The 16,464-nt window shown below is 32.8% G+C and overlaps 1 pseudogene; it reads right to left on the bottom strand.

Annotated features, from left to right (window-relative positions):
- Positions 1–5,885: 5,885 nt before the first annotated feature.
- The window catches only part of LOC149163049 (uncharacterized), a 49,597-nt pseudogene continuing 39,018 nt past the window's right edge, over positions 5,886–16,464 (bottom strand).

Here is a 16,464-nt window from a genome sequence, read left to right as displayed (position 1 = left end):
AGCACATTTAATCTAAACTCATAATATATAACACGTCTCTCAAGATATTCACATTCATAACTAACTAAAAATACACTCAAAATGCACAAAATATAAAGAGAAGCTCAAATACCACTCACCTTTAGCAATCAAAACGAGGATTTCCTTTTCTGAAAAAAGAAAAAGAAAAGAAAAGATGTCAACATTTAAAGAAATTGCTCCAAATAAATATGAATAAAGATAAATTTGCAAATCATGAGAGACTTAACTTCCTACAAGTGCAAAGAGACCAATCATTTTTTATATGCCCCTTGATTGATTGAACTTATGGAAACAATCTCTTAGTCCTTACTGATACAAAATTTGGTTTCCCATTAGGAGCTGATGGAATTGAGTCTGGCAACAACTAATACATTTCACAAGAATTACAAACAATAAAACCCTATGATTAAGAATGGAATACTAATAAACACAAACACTTTTCATGTGTTTCTCTCTGAAACTTTATCTATTTTAAGAGTCGAACCCTATCACTTGGGTGAATTCTTGTTGAATGCTTGCATGGTGTCGAGAAAAGACTTCTTGTTGAATGCATTCGTCTTGAGAGAAGTATGAGTCAGACTTTACGTGGTGTTGAGAAGAGCAGAGGATAAGCATTGGTGTTAACATGCCTTTCTCTATCTCACTAAATCTGAATCACTTGGTAAGGGAGTGTTTTGGGATGTCTCCAACTTCGCTAAGCTACAAATTTTGTAAGTAACAAGTTCCTATTCTAGTAATTTGTTTTTGTTGGCTTAGTGGGTCCTGAACCAGGTTCAAAGTTAAGTAGCCACAAAAATCCCTACACTATTGGCCCTTTCAGCATCAACCTGGAGAACGCGTACTGAAGTCTCACCTGAAGCAGTGTGGGGGGATGTTGGAACCAAGTTTCCTCACCTAGAGATTAGTGTAATGTCATTTTGTGCCCTAAACCTACCTTCACGCAAATCGATAAGCCTCTAAGGCTTATTGATATAACTTCCTTTAACCACCCTCTAGACCTTCGCAAAGGTCTACGACTATCTTTCACAGACCCTAAACAGGTGAATAAACCCTTTATGTGCCTCTGTAACTACCCTTAGGTCTATATTTGCCTAGATCGTCTTAAGTGTTTGATAATATTAACATGCAATAAGATATTCTTTGCATAAACAGTTATTATTACTTGCATTCATATGACAATGTAAACCATGTAAAATCATGCATCAATACAGTGTTAATTCATAAACCCATCATTCATCATAGCATAAAAGCACATTCATTCATAGCAGAAATAGATAGACAAAACACAGATATTTCCAGAATAATCTCTTTATTAATGCTTCTGTTCTTCTTATAGACTCAAGGCTTCCTTGCACACTCAGCTGCAGGGGTCCACGCACTCAGCTGCAGACTCTACTCTAGGCCTCTACGCACACAGCTGCAGAGCCTTTCTTCTACTCTAAGACTTCCTCGTTTTTACTACTAATGACCCATTACATTCATTCCTTGTTACTTCTCCAATATGCCTTATACTCTCTAAGACTCTCATTTTTATACAATCCCATGGTCCGTGGACCATGTGTAGGTCTATACGAGCTGACACAACTTACATAACAAAAGGGCAAAACCCTTTATGACACTTTATCATCTACATGTTTTGCGACCACATTTTACGGAGACTTTACATTCTTTACAACAAAACTTGAGATTTTTTCCCCAAAACTTGGGCTTTTGCCCGAAAATTGACCCTAGGGTACCCTCTCCCAACAGTTATTTCGATAGATTTGAAAAGTTTATAATTTCCTTGATAATTCTATTCATTTAGAAAATTTGTGGGAGGTAAGTAAAGTCAAATTTACTCATTTTCATTAGATTTCTAAAACATAAAATATATTAAAATTTTTAAAATATTCCAATTAATAACTTATTATGATAAGTTTACCCAATTTATTCAAATAAAAATGTGTAACACCAAAGTCCAAAATCCCTAATTGTCATATCTTGCAAGTGATACAAGCCATACGTGGAAATGGCATCTATCTCCTCTTGTATTCATTCCAACAACTGCAATATGGTACGTCACTCACAAATGGAAGAATCAGTAACAAATGTACTATGACCATTAAAATTTCCATGCCAAAACAATGTCCTTATCAAATGATGTAACCATTATTACGAATCGAACAGTAATTTCAATCAAGCAACAGAGCAACGGGTAAGCATAGTGTTCACACAACCAAAACTTTAACCAAGCTAGTGGAAGCCATTAAAGTATCTAAAGACATAATTTTCACTGATAACAACTATAGAGTAAATGACAAGAATATCTACATACAAATATACTTGTGGTGTTCATGTTGGTTTCGGTAGCTAAAATGATGGAATGAAGGATACAAATGATAATATAACATAAAGATGCATCCATTGATCACCAAACAATTTTTGTAGCATGGTCCTTGCATTTTGTTGATAATTTTTTGTCTTTCAATAGTTGTCAAAGAAGCATTAATTAGTGCATAAGAGAGGAGTTATTCCCAAAAGGAAACAACTTATAGCGTAATAAGAAGCTTTACTATTATTATTTATACTTTTAAATTCCAAGTTAAATTCACATTATATTTTTATTTTTATTTTAATGGAATTAATAATGTGTGTGTTTCCAAATTAATGGTACTCACCAAATATTTTTTAATACAATGAAATTGCTAAATAATGTTTCCAATACTCACCTTTGCATTTTCAAAATAATTGTTTAATTTAAAAATTTATATTTAGCAATTACATCTATTTATGAAGCTCATGTTTTTTTTCTCATTTGATAGATTTAATAAATGTATATTCTTTCTTCAATCATGCTTCACAATATAGTTCAAAAGTAATTTTTCAATATAATATTGAATTATAGCACATATAAGAAAGTGAAATTTTTTCCATATCAATATGTGATTTATTATTACTCAAATATCTTATAGTCTGGTAATATTTCATAACATTATCAGGTCATTGTTAATTGATTTGTTTCCCATGGAATTTTTTCAAGGGAAATCATCCTCTCTCTCAACTTGAGAGTGATAGTAAGAGTGAGATCAATACAATAATATTTATCTAAGGGTTAATATAACAATATTCATAGACACATAGCCATTACATCAATATATTTCATTATCATGTGAATCACAATGAATTGAACCTGATGGGAGAGATAATAACAATTTTTTCCCAACAACTGGAAATAATCCCAATTGATATTATGTGATTTATCATTAATATCAAATATCAAATTTTTTTTGTTTTTTTATTTTTTGTTCAGCTTATATTCTTTTGATTATCTAAAAGAAAGCATACATCAATCTTTTTCTTTTTATAATTTCCCATTTGGGAAATCAAACCAGCCAGCCATCCAAACAAATCTCATAATACTCAAAAAAAAATTGTTTAACATATGAAGTGTTCAACTAAATAAATTACTATAAAGGAAGCTTTTATAACTAAGATTAAGAAAATTATAGCTACAATGTGCATAGCCTAAGGTAACTAAAGACATCCTAATGAGTGAATAAACCATAAAACAAACTAAGTTGAAGTTGGCACATAAATTAGCACAACTAAATGCCTAGAGAATAATGCATTTTTTTGGTTTAATTAAAACTTTTTAATATTATTATTATTATTTTAAAAATTATTATAATATTAATATTTTTTTAATAAATTTATAAACATATAGATAGTTAGATATATACATATTATATTTGGTAAATTTTATAATATCTAATTTTTTTTTGTTATTAACACTTTTATAATTATTTTTATCTTTCTTTTATTTCAATATCAATTTTATTATAACATTAAAAGTTAAATTTTTAATATTTATCTAACTAAAATTACATTTTTTATTAATAAATACTATATATTATTGATATTTTTTTTTAAATTGATTAAATAAATTATTTCTTAGGTAGGTAATTTACAAAGGAAATATGATTCTTTTACCAAATCCATATGTCTGGAGGTATAAATATCTTTGTTAAGATTTTAATTATTCTACAGTTATTTTAACAAAAACTATTAGGGTGATGTGAACTTACTCTCATCTTTTGAGTATGTTATTTTTTTTTTTAAAGATTCTAGTTTTTGATCAGAATTAATGATATAATATAGATAATTTATTCTCTAGCTAAAAACCATATGAGCAAACCATATTCTCATAGTACATTTTTTATCATCTTTTTATAATACATCTTTTTTGTGTTATGTTAGCCATCACTTGCATCTCATTACATTTTTTATTTGCCTATGTTAATGATCACTTGCATCTTATTAATTTTTTTATTTACACCAAATAAAAACAATATAAGATAAATTAGATAATATAAAAGATTACTAAAATATTTAGTTTCAAAACATTAATCTGACTTATCTTAATGATGTCTCAACTTACATATACAACATTTGTGTTATTGGCAAAAACATAAAAAATGTAAACTACTTTGGGTTTCTAACTTATTTATTTATACATAAAACAATGATACGGCATATGCATCTCAACGGGAATTTATTTTTATTTGCAAAATAGATATAGACCTTCTTCCGAGTTCATATTTTTCCATATCCTCGTTTCTACTGCTAAGTGATAAAAATTTACTCGAATTAAGAGTAGTCATATTTTTCTTGGTAGTTTTGTTTGATGCCCATTTTATTCAATGTATATTAATTTAATCATACGGATTGTCATCACCCACCGAAGATCGAGAGGGATAAGGACGAAAGATATATTAAACGTGAATATGGATATACTCGTAAATAATTTATTCGTAGTTATAAAAATATTTAATTTCCTAAGTAAATGCCTTGATTCGGTAAAAGTTCACAACATTTAATCAATGTTTAATTTGGAGTGTGTAGCACTTCAACTTCATTTTAAAAAACCTCAAAGTAACATGCATAGAAAATTGACCCTGTTGACAAAAAATAAATAAAAAATTGAAAGATAAATAAAATGAATTAACACCATCCATATACCAAGACACTTGACCTCTCCCAGTAAAAATATGGTTAAACAACAAATTCTAGAAAATTGTCCCCACACCCACCCAAAAAATAATAAAAAAAAAAACCATGCATAACCTAAAGCAGTTGTTAACATAATCCCATTTTACCGAGAAAAATAACACGATTATTTAAACAAAAACAAATCATGGGCATGTGCAAGTGTATTCTGTATCGTCGCTTCACACGAAACTCTCCCCTTAGATTGAGGGGAAGTCGTTGCATATCAACACGTGGAACAAAATCCACAGTTCAAGAAAGGATCCACCTGGTAATTTTGTCTTATTGCACGTGATTAGATATATCGGTAGTGGAAAAACCGATAACGGCTATTTTTTCCATAATTAATGGTCAACGGCTTCACAAATATAGGGGATAAATATTATTAGTAATTGCCTTAAAAGAGGTAAAGAAATGTTAATAGGTTTGGTTTAAGTGAATGTATTTGTAGATATGATTTGTATTGTTGAGACATTTCTAAGTGTTAATTTATTGGTTTAATTTCCAGGGTGTTATTCTTGAACATGAATAGTCTAGGTTACAAAAAAAAGGAAAAAAAAAATCATTGCTTTCACATGATAAACATATATTATTTGGCTACCTATAATGTGGATGTATACACATGGGAAATTGAATATTAACCCAGCGGAAATTTTTTATTATTATTAAGTAATGAGCCATTTTGTCTTTTCAACCAATATAGCCTAGCCCAACCAATAGTCTTTTCATGAAAATTTAGTATACTTGACCTCTTCAAACACTTATAAAGCTAGCATTAAGAGAAATTTTTGCTATTTTAGCCTCCTCCTTTTATCAAGCCATATAACATTAGTTATAGACTAAATTTTCATATAAAGAAGTTTGAATTTCGGAACTCTCTTTGGGGGCAATGGACATCTGTCAATCAATTTGCCTTTCATTGCTCCTCTGAAAATCGCCTACATAAAGAGAGGAAAGAAAAATCATGAAAATGTAAAATCACAATCCAAGCTGGGATTAATGATGCCTTATAAAAAACACTAATGTGACTTGAAAATCCTCCAAAAAATAACATATATAAAATGCCCTAGATTGAATATCTTTGTAAAGAAGTTTTTCAATCAAAGAATCTACATGTCAGTCTCTAAAATATAACACCTCAACAAATATAACCCCATAACAAATAAACAACGAGTGATTTACTAGCTTCCCATTGACTAATGTGTCCCAAAATCCCCAAATATTTTATTGTAAAGAAATTGATAATAATAAATTAAAGATTTGTCAATATCATGATGAACAAGTACATTATTGCCATATCCAAAGAGTAAAAAAAATGTGTAATAAGACAACAATTCAAATTTGCTAAAAAAATCAATTTTAAACACATACCTCCACAACATCAATGAAGTCTTATTTTTGATAGAAAGCACCAATCCATTTAGTATGATATGGAGTTCTGTTTGAAAGCAAGATTACATTTTATCAATCTCCCTGCATAATGAGAATAACTTTTCCAAAGTCTACTTGTGCATTAAGTGAACAAGCCACAACAATATTTTTTGACAAATTTAGTTACACTTGAATATTCCTCCTCATTTTGATGACACAATTTCCCATAATAAAAATCTTATTGTAAATCTAAAGTTGATTCTCACAGGCAAGCATTGGTCATAAAATATCTATTGTCATGAGCTAATTCACAACATTGTTGGTCGCAAATATTGCTACCAGAGAAACAAATAAGGAAAAATCATGATGTATAAAACCTACAAAATTGAATGTGAGTAACAATGAAATACCTTGAGTCCATCTTCATTTGATGCACATTAAAGAAGAACATTGTAGTAGGTATCAAGTTGATGTCAAAGTACTCGAGATAAACTTGGATTTTCTCTGCATCAACATCCACTAAAGCTATAAGTGCAAACTTTGACACTTCATGTATAGTTTTTGCAAGTTGTGTCCACAGAAAAAATGAGAGAAGACACAAAATTAAAATACCAACATAACCAAAACATGAGCATCTTTGATAAAAACTCAAAAATGAGTCAGGATGATTAGAATAAGAGTACAATTTCATCAAGTTGCATGCAAACAAAAACTGTGGCCCTTCCAAATTGGAGAACCAAAAACTTTGTCCAATGTATCCCTAATAAGCTTGTCAACATCCTGATTCCTTGTAAGAGTCTGTAATAGGTAGCTCGTTTATGTGTTTAAAATCAATCAAATTTCCCTCTTCCTCTGCACACAAGAAAAGGGCAACAACACATCTTGTAAATATTAATGAAATAGTGAGAAACTCATGAAACATGGAAATCATCTTGATAACATACAATACAGAAAAAATCTTCCTAAAAAGAAAACATATAAGCTATGAAGATAGCCAAGATAGTCTAAGCAAGTTCATTATGCCAATATCTATGATATTTTTTCAGAAATTATGCATAACATTATCAAATACCACCATAAATAATTTTAAGCAACACTAGAGAGAAGATTTAGCTACACCTGAGTTGAATTCCAACAACTGACAGTTAACAGTTGCATAAAAAAGAAGGCTTCAACAACTCTTTAATGTCAAAACTCCAGAACACCGGGAATCTGGCTCTGGCAATGAATCCTTCAGGAGGTTATTCACTCTAATCATAAATGTCATCAAATTCTAGGTTTTAGAAAAGGAGATGAACTATCAATACCATCTGCCTTCCCACACTGATTCTCTCATTCATTAATGCTTTCCCAGCTTTGTGCCTTCCATCTTATCTATTTAGGTTGCATTTGAAATTTGAAATTACTGGTAGTTAGGTTTGTCTTAGTAATTGTAGTCTTTGTTTCTGGTAGAAGGAATCCATGGGGTATCTTATCCTATGTTACCAGAAACGGGAAACGGGAAATGGAATGAGAAACGAGAACGATATGAGAAACAAAGTTTGCAGGTTTCGCGTATAAGAAACGAGGACAGAGAAAAAACAAGATTAAAGATTAACAATATAAAACACAACATTAATCATAATGTTCCCACATGTGAAGTTTTAAGGAAACATTTCTAAAGGGTGATTTACTTTTAATCGTAAAAATCATAAATATAAATTAAAAAAAAACAATATTGACACTATTACATTAAAATAAAGCTTTATAATTTAAAATGAAAACTTTAAACTAAAATTATAAAGTGAAAACAAAACATTCAAACTTCATCAAAAAACTTTATCAAAATTATTCAGAATAAAACTCTTAATTTGTTTAAATTAAAGCTATTTTATAAAACAAATTAAATCTATATTATATTTTTATAAAGATTAGTAACAAGTATCAAAAGAAAAGAAAGACAATACTTTAAATTAAAATGAGATATATAAAGGCTGAAAAAATTACTATCTGAGAAAGGAAAAGAAAAGAAAGAATAAAAATATTATCAAAGAATGCCGAAAACTTACAATAATAAATCTTATAGCTATACGGCTAGAGCTTCATGGAGATAGTGGCTACATACTCTTTTAATCAACATTATAAAACCTGAAGAACAACTAACTTACTAGCTAGTTGATTTAAATTTTCGAAAACTTATATTAAATATAATATGCCATGTTTCATCAATAATTCAATATCATGCATTTTCAAACCTGCACAAGAACGACGCTTAAGAGTATCCATTTTGGCCTTGGCTTTTCCTTGCTTAAGGTTGAAGTAGATTTTTGATGATCTCAAAGAAGACCTATATTTTCAAACTTTCAAAACAGCGAAGTTAAGTGTGTCCTTTCTCGCCCTTTATTTTCGTTATGATAGCGTAAGGTTTAAGTAGCATTTTGAGGTTGAAGTATGTTTTTTGAGTTCTCAAAAGACATGTAAGATAAGACATAGACATTTATCATTATCTAACCTTTTATCTGTACATGAACTTCTGCCATTTGGAATTGGTTCTATCGGAAAGGTTGGATACTTGAAAGAGTAGTTCGTATGGAAATCAATTTCTAGAAAACAACCATTTATTAGGCTATAACCGCAATTAATCTCTACCCCTCATGAAACATTATTTGAAATCATAATTAATAACTGTTTACTCGCAATTAATCTCCACCTCTCAACAGGGGCATTTTGTATTTATTTGAAAACAGATGTTACCTGCTACGATTTATTCTGTCAAGAAATCTTCCCCTTCATTTAATAAATGAACATATTTCATGATATCATATTCTTTAACTTCAAGAAAAAAATCGAGACCACAGCTAAAATAAGAACACCATTTACAGCCAAGCCCACAATAAGCATGTTAGTGTTCTACCCAACCATGTAAACTATATTCAATGTTAGCAACAAAAATCCATTAGCAATGCAGGAAGAGAGCAATCGAAATGACAATTTGCTGCATAAGGATCAATTGCTAGCCTAGGTTCATTGAAATAATATGAAAACATACACAGGAATTGGGAATTCTCAAACAAATCCAGAATGCTATGGACTCTGTTCGATGCGCTCCTCTCTGCTTAAACTGTTCTTGACCGGTGTCTCTTGAATGGCAAATCTACGCTCCTCTCCAGTGTAAATCATGCTCAAACCTCGCTTTACGGGTAGGCATAGCCGCTGACTCACAGAACTCAACTTGGAAACTGCTATTTTTGAAATGGACCAACTCCGAAACTTTTGTTTTTTAAATGGAATTTAACACCAATTAGGGAAAACCAGAGGCGGAACCAAAACATTTCATTGAAAACGGATAAATGTTTTTGCATAAAACGTTGTGGGAAATGATCAGTTTTGCCAGAAACCAGTTTCTTGTCAATAAAAATGAGAACTCCTGATAAAACGTGATTTCCTGTCCCATATGGTTTCTGGAGCTATTTTGCGCAGGAATGTTGCCAATGATTAAGTTTCTGGTAACATAGATCTTATCTATTTACAGGGAAGTTCTAAAAATTTGGTTGGCCACAAAAGCTACAAAAATATATAAATTGTTTTTCTAATTTTGGGGACTTTTTATTCTCCTTTTTTAAGAAGAAATTTATGATTATCACTGTGGCAAGTGTGTCATTACCATTTTGGGAAATTAAAATGGAATGTAGCTCACTTACAATGGTTAAAATGATCCCTCGACTGAGAGGCTACAAGTGGGGGATATATTCCACCAATGTCACATAGGACTTGTACCTAGCCACAACTGCATGAAACAAGCCACATCACGTAAGACTTGCAACCTGTATATACATTAAACAAATAAAGATTTGACATGTATAAAATTATGCTACCATCGTTCCCTTGAGGCCTGATCATGTTGACCTTGAAAAATAGTAGACATAACTTGCAGACTGCAATGATGAACTACTCTTTAAAATAATCTACTCAGCAAATAGCATTGATGTTTAAGCAAGTGAGGTAAATCTAAAGCTGAAAATACATATTTCAACATATACTCTCTTTTTTCTTGGGGAAATATCCTTGGTAGTGTTCATATCAACTCTTTATCATTCTCTCCCTATTTTTAGGGGGATAAGTCTTTGAAAGGATTTGAGATGGGTATGGTAACTCTGGAATTTGAAAAGGTGAAAAATAAGTGAACATCTGCAACTGAGGTATGCAAATAGTGCGACTGTAAATATTAGTATCATTTTTATGTCTTGTTGTTGTGAGGAGGAGGCTATTCAATCTAGAGAAGTGGTCACCAATGTGTGACATGAACTGTAGTTAAAAAAATCAGTAACACTTTGTAGTCTGCTATGTTATATCTAAAATATGAGTTTGAAGTCAAATAACTTAGTGAACTAGAAGCCTGATCCTAGAACTTCCATTTTGCTTTTTCTAATCTTGAATCTATAAAAATTAAATATTTAAATTCCAAATGGACAACAAACAAATGCCAAATTGAACACAAAAGACTTACCAATACTGTAAATGTCCAATAATTCCAAGCTCAGGCACTAGACGACTAGAGAGATTTGAGTTACCCAAGTCCCTACACACATAACAAAATTAGGATGGTGTAAAATAAAAGGCAGCCCAAGATGCTTCTCTGAACCACTACACAGATATAGGAAAATAATCTTACACTCTTATAACTTGGTTATCCCGGTCACAAGTGACATGGAACTAGGTACAAGGATTAACAAGAGTAGGATCCTAGCTTTGCAATACATTTTCAGGATCTAATAAGATTCTCCTGAATGCATGAAGGAAATCACCTATCAAAAAGAACTTAAATCATTTCAACAATCTAAGAGATGGATTCTAAGGAAATTTGAAACTACACTTAGGGTAAGGGGTCCTTACAAGCCATGGCGAAAATTAATCATGGAGAGTTTGGCTTCTCTCCAGGTAAAATTGTAGACTGCAGTTTCCTTTAAACAACTAGAATGTTGAAAGACATGAGCATTCTCCAAATTACAACCCATATTAAAACATCATCCACTCATTCAAAATTCTGATTCGAATATTGCAATGGACTCTAGTTTTGTACACATGAATCTCATTAATATTGAAGTAGGAAATTGTTATTACCACTTCCGAAGCTACTAGATATGCCCATTTTCTAAGAGTACATTTCTTTCATGACTAAATAAGGATTTTTGACCTTTTTATTGAGTATATTAGTCTACAAAGAGAGAGACTCATATATCACATCCTATGATGGTATCGATAATTGTTTGAGATATGAAGTGATAACATTTTAAATTTAAGAATATTAGTCAAGCATGTTGACTTGGAACCTCTTATTATTGATACAATATGCCATGTTTAAATCCTATTTATTTGAATATCTCGAAGGTTCCAAACACAATAAGGTAGTGTACACATGAATATTGTATGTACTGAAGTGCTAAATCATCCTTGCAGCGTCTTAAGCTTCTAGATATGCTCATTTATCTTGGAGTAGGATTCCCTTGAATTATTAGTGAAACATTAATATTTGCATTTATCTAGTATACCAGTACAGTCACCGAGAAAATATGCATTGGTACAAGATGATAATTATTTCAATAGTTCAAAATACAATACAACAACAATTTTGTACTTGTGAATCTCATCTATACTAAAGTGGGATGTCATCATAACTTCCTCTGAAGCTATTGCATATGCTTTTCTTCTAAAAGCAAGATTTTATTGAATGCCATTTCTAATCTGGTACACAACTTGGCAAGGAGTTGTACTTAAGATATTACTCACATCAAAATAGTCAATTTAAAAGTGGAAACTTTAAAAGCATGAAAATAATTTAGACATTCACATTAAATCTGCAGAGGGGAAGATAAAACATATACAAATTTGCAAGGAGTTGTACTTAAGAGATTACTCACAACAAAATAGTTAGTTTAAAAGTGGAAGCTTTAAAAGCATGAAAATAATTTAGACATTCACATTAAATCTGCAGCAGGGAAGATAGAACATACCAGTGGACTCATCACTTAGAGGTCTTTGTTATGCTTTCCTGCAAATGCGGATCAAGATGACAAAGAAAACTTCGGTTGCCACAATGATTACCTATAGATTTAAGAATTTTATTCAGGGTTTGCACTTAATCAATTTCTTTTGTAGATCCTCTTTGCCTACAAATTAAATCAATTTTTCCACAGGATCGAGGGGTAATTTTTTTGCCTTTTTGAATAAGGTATGCACTCAAATCATGTACTGAATGAGAATAATCTGAGTGAAAAGTGTGATAATTGAATGTAACAACATTAACAAGTATTATATACAACAATCAATAAATGAAAGTTGAATCATATACAATGTTGATGATCATTATCATAAAGTTAGCAATAATATTCTACATGCTATGCAATATCTTTGTTTGAAATTTTACATATGGTGTAGTATTCAATGGAACGAGACCTATATACATAGAGATGTTTTTGGCAGTTAATAACAAAACATATATACGATAAAAGTATTTTATGTCATATAGATTTAATTGACAGTGAGCAACTAGTCATATATACATGATGAGGCATGGCATCAACAACACCAATTGATGTTTATTGTGGTGCGAAGATGTGAATTTTTTTCCTGCAAGTGAGCCTGCATTTTCCTATTTGTGCATCTTTCATGGATGTGAATTGTTTTTTTTTTTAGTAATTTCCTTATCTTTAGTAGCAATTCAATAGTTGGACACAAACGATAAAGAGGCAATGATTGTTGGGGCATGATCCTCGTTTGTATATCTTGCAAGGTAAGTTCCTTCTGCTGAATTTCTTGGCAATATTCATATAGCATGTGTAAGTAGTTTGTATCCATACATGGTGGTCATTAAAAAAGAGAAATAGTAAGTGATAGTGGGCATGTCTGTTGAAAGCATTTTTTTTTAAATAAAGTAAATATGATTTTTTTTTTAAATAAGAATAAAATAATATGAGGTTAAATGTAATAACAGGCAACTGTATGTGAAATTTGGTTAAGTAGAAAGTGGTGTTTACCATGGGTAAAGTTGGAAGATAGAGTGTATGGTTGGCTAGAGTGTATTCTACTACACATATTTTGATCTGACCAATGATTCCTCTTGTTGTCTAAGTTTTAGATATGGTTTCTCGCGCATGTGTGTGATGCGTGAGAATGGAAATGCTGGATTGATTCGAATGTGTACCAATGACCTTACTCTTGAAATTGCAGTGAATGTTAAACCTTGGCGTTCTTTGGTGCCAACATGTATTGTTTCTTTTTCTAATGTCATTCCTTGTTACTTGTGTATCGTTAAAGCCCATGCCATTCGAGGTGGTATCTATCGGCGTGCACCCCTTGTGATGGGGGAAATGGGTACATATGTTGGGTGTGAAATGTCCCATGGTGTTCCTTTGTATTGGTTGAAGTCGACGACCACAAAGGATGGAAATTATGGGGGCTTTGAGTCAGGTGAATAAAATATTGAAATGACTTTGCTAAGTGCACCATTATCAAGGCCTGAATTTACACACAACTTGTTGGTGAGTATAAATTTTTGTTCATTTCATAAGAGTATCTTTGTGTCCAAATATTCATCTTCTATTCTAGCAAAAGTTTGTTGCCTTTATTGCTCTACAAAGCAAAGTGCTACTAGCATGTTCAATTTTTTAAGCATTGTTTTATTATGCAAGGAAATTGAGTTGTTTGTTGCATAGAGGTGCATGGAGCCTTGAAATGTTTGTTTCTCTTCATGTGTAAGAGAGGAATTTTTCCTTGCCATTAATAGTTTCCAATCTTCAAGAGTAGGTGTTCCATTTCTGAGGTTTGTGAGGATCTAGCGGAAAGCAACCTGGGAATGATTAACACCTTGTTGGCGAAAAACAGTTGAAAGTGTCAAAGTTGTGCCAAAGTGCAGTGCCACGTGATGTGCCAATGTATAGAGGAATGTCTTTCACAAGTGGCAGTTGACCTAAATCTCCAACAAGGATAATGGAGCGATTGTCGAATGGTGCATTTCTATGAAGGATGAATGTCTCTTTCAGGTGATTGTCAATGCGAGAAAACATTTTTGGATTGATGAAGCTATAAATTAGGATGTACTCTGCGTGACAGAGTTAATCTTGAAAGTGTATGAGTGTCTGTCCTTCAAAGGATGCATTGATTGGATAGGGATACAAAGGGAAGAGTGGATTGTAAGGGAGTTTATGTTGAAATCCGCCACGTTGATGAGTGAAAGTAACAACAAATGATTTGTGTTTGTTGGGGAGTTTTCCATAAACGCACGTTGCAAAAATTTAATTAAATGAGATTTTCCTATCCCAACTGTCCCTTGTATGATGTAGTATACCTAGCGGGGATAATATGGGGTACAAAAGGATGTACCCAAGGGAATAAGGTAATAATGGGATGGGCCATAGTAATAAATAAGGTGGTTAACCCGTATCATGTAAGGGACCACAAGTAGATGTAATAATGTAATAAGCTCATGGTATTAGATAGATGGTATTGAGGGAACCATGGTATTGTATGTATGAGGTCTATATAGAGGCTAGAGACTCCCCATTGAGAGATGTCAAGGATTATTATATGAACAGGCATATGGCTTGTGGAGTGTTCTCCTTCCTTAAGGAGTGAATGTATGGTGTTGCCCTACCTTAAGGGTTTGATTAATAAAGTGAAGCATTTCTATCTATTTTTATATTCAGATCTTGTTATTTCTGGTGACTATTTACAATTATTGGGTATATTTATATTTCTCATATATTTTAGGTCAGATCTATAAAAAGTGGTATCAGAGTACTTTCTTGGGCATAGCAGAATTTTTATTTTTATTTTTGCAAGAACTTTTTGGGGCGGTGAGTTTGTAGATCAAATCTATATGTTCTGGGGCAATATTTGCATAATCTAATTATAGATCTGAGTTCGTTATGAAAAATAATCAAAGTGACAAGACTGTATCAAATCAGGACAGACTTCAAAATTATGGGTAAAAAGCAATCAGGAAAACCTCTGGATGGTGGCAGCTTGCAGCCAGCAAGGAACGACGAGGACCTCGATCAAAGCGTGCTGACCGAGGCCCATGGAGACCGCACAGGAGGCAAAAATGGCACTTGGGATGCCCGGATCAGGAAACAGAGGGCATTTATGATATCACTTATCGCTGGGCAAAACCCCTCGAAAAGTAAAAGCCTCGAAGCACTCGATCGCATGGAAGCCGAGAAACCGTGGGGAAAGCGCTCAGGCGAAAGGCAGGACCCGCGCTCGAAAACTGGCGGTATATATCGGAGGCATCCTTGGGCGGTAAGGGGATTTGGAGAAAAACGAGCAGTTCCATTAAGCTCCCGATGCTTGTCCGGCGGATGAGAGAGAAAACCGCCGCTCATCGCATGCTAACGGTCGAGCAAGTCAACTGCGCGAAATGAGCGAATGTCGTAGGATATGGGGGCTCCAGATCTGACGGTGGGGACTGCGCCCAATGGAGGAACCAGATTTGACAGGGGATTAAGTCGCGACACATAAGAATTTGACATCCGATTTGACCATTGAGTCAGCAGATGAATCACTCCATAGTGTAACCGAAACTAACGAACCATTGAGGATGAGCTGGCATAGTTCGTGAGAGGACAAGTGGCCACTCCTTGTGAGAAGTTGGCGAAGATGCAGAGGCAGGGAATTCCAAGTGAACAGCAGCAGGAAAAGATAAGGGATGGAAGAGGAAGTGAGCAGTCATGAGACAAATTGGCTTTAAGGCATGAATAGCGAGAGAGCAGAACAAGGAGAAGGGAGAAAAAGAAAGGAAGACAGTGAAGCAAGAAGCAGAAAAACAGAGAGCCAAGATGACCTACAGCGTAAGGCAACATCGAGTAGACAAGAAATCCCTGAGAGGATCTGTTGGGAATTGAGCACCACATTGGGCTCCTCCCATTAAAGACTAAAGAGGTCAAGATTTGGAAGGGAAAAGAGTCTGTGCACTCTTGTGGCTTGGGGAATCTAAGAACCACCCTACCAAACATTCTCTATTTCAGGAGACTCAAATTGAGCTCCTCATTGTAAATCCCTGCTTTAAAGAAA

This window comes from Pinus tabuliformis, chromosome 5_2 (assembly GCF_031772625.1).
Source record: "Pinus tabuliformis cultivar Carrire ecotype Pingquan chromosome 5_2, CPIR1, whole genome shotgun sequence".
NCBI classification, from domain to species: domain Eukaryota; kingdom Viridiplantae; phylum Streptophyta; class Pinopsida; order Pinales; family Pinaceae; genus Pinus; species Pinus tabuliformis.
Note: the sequence above shows the minus strand (reverse complement) of the source record. Positions and strands in the feature narration are given on the sequence as shown.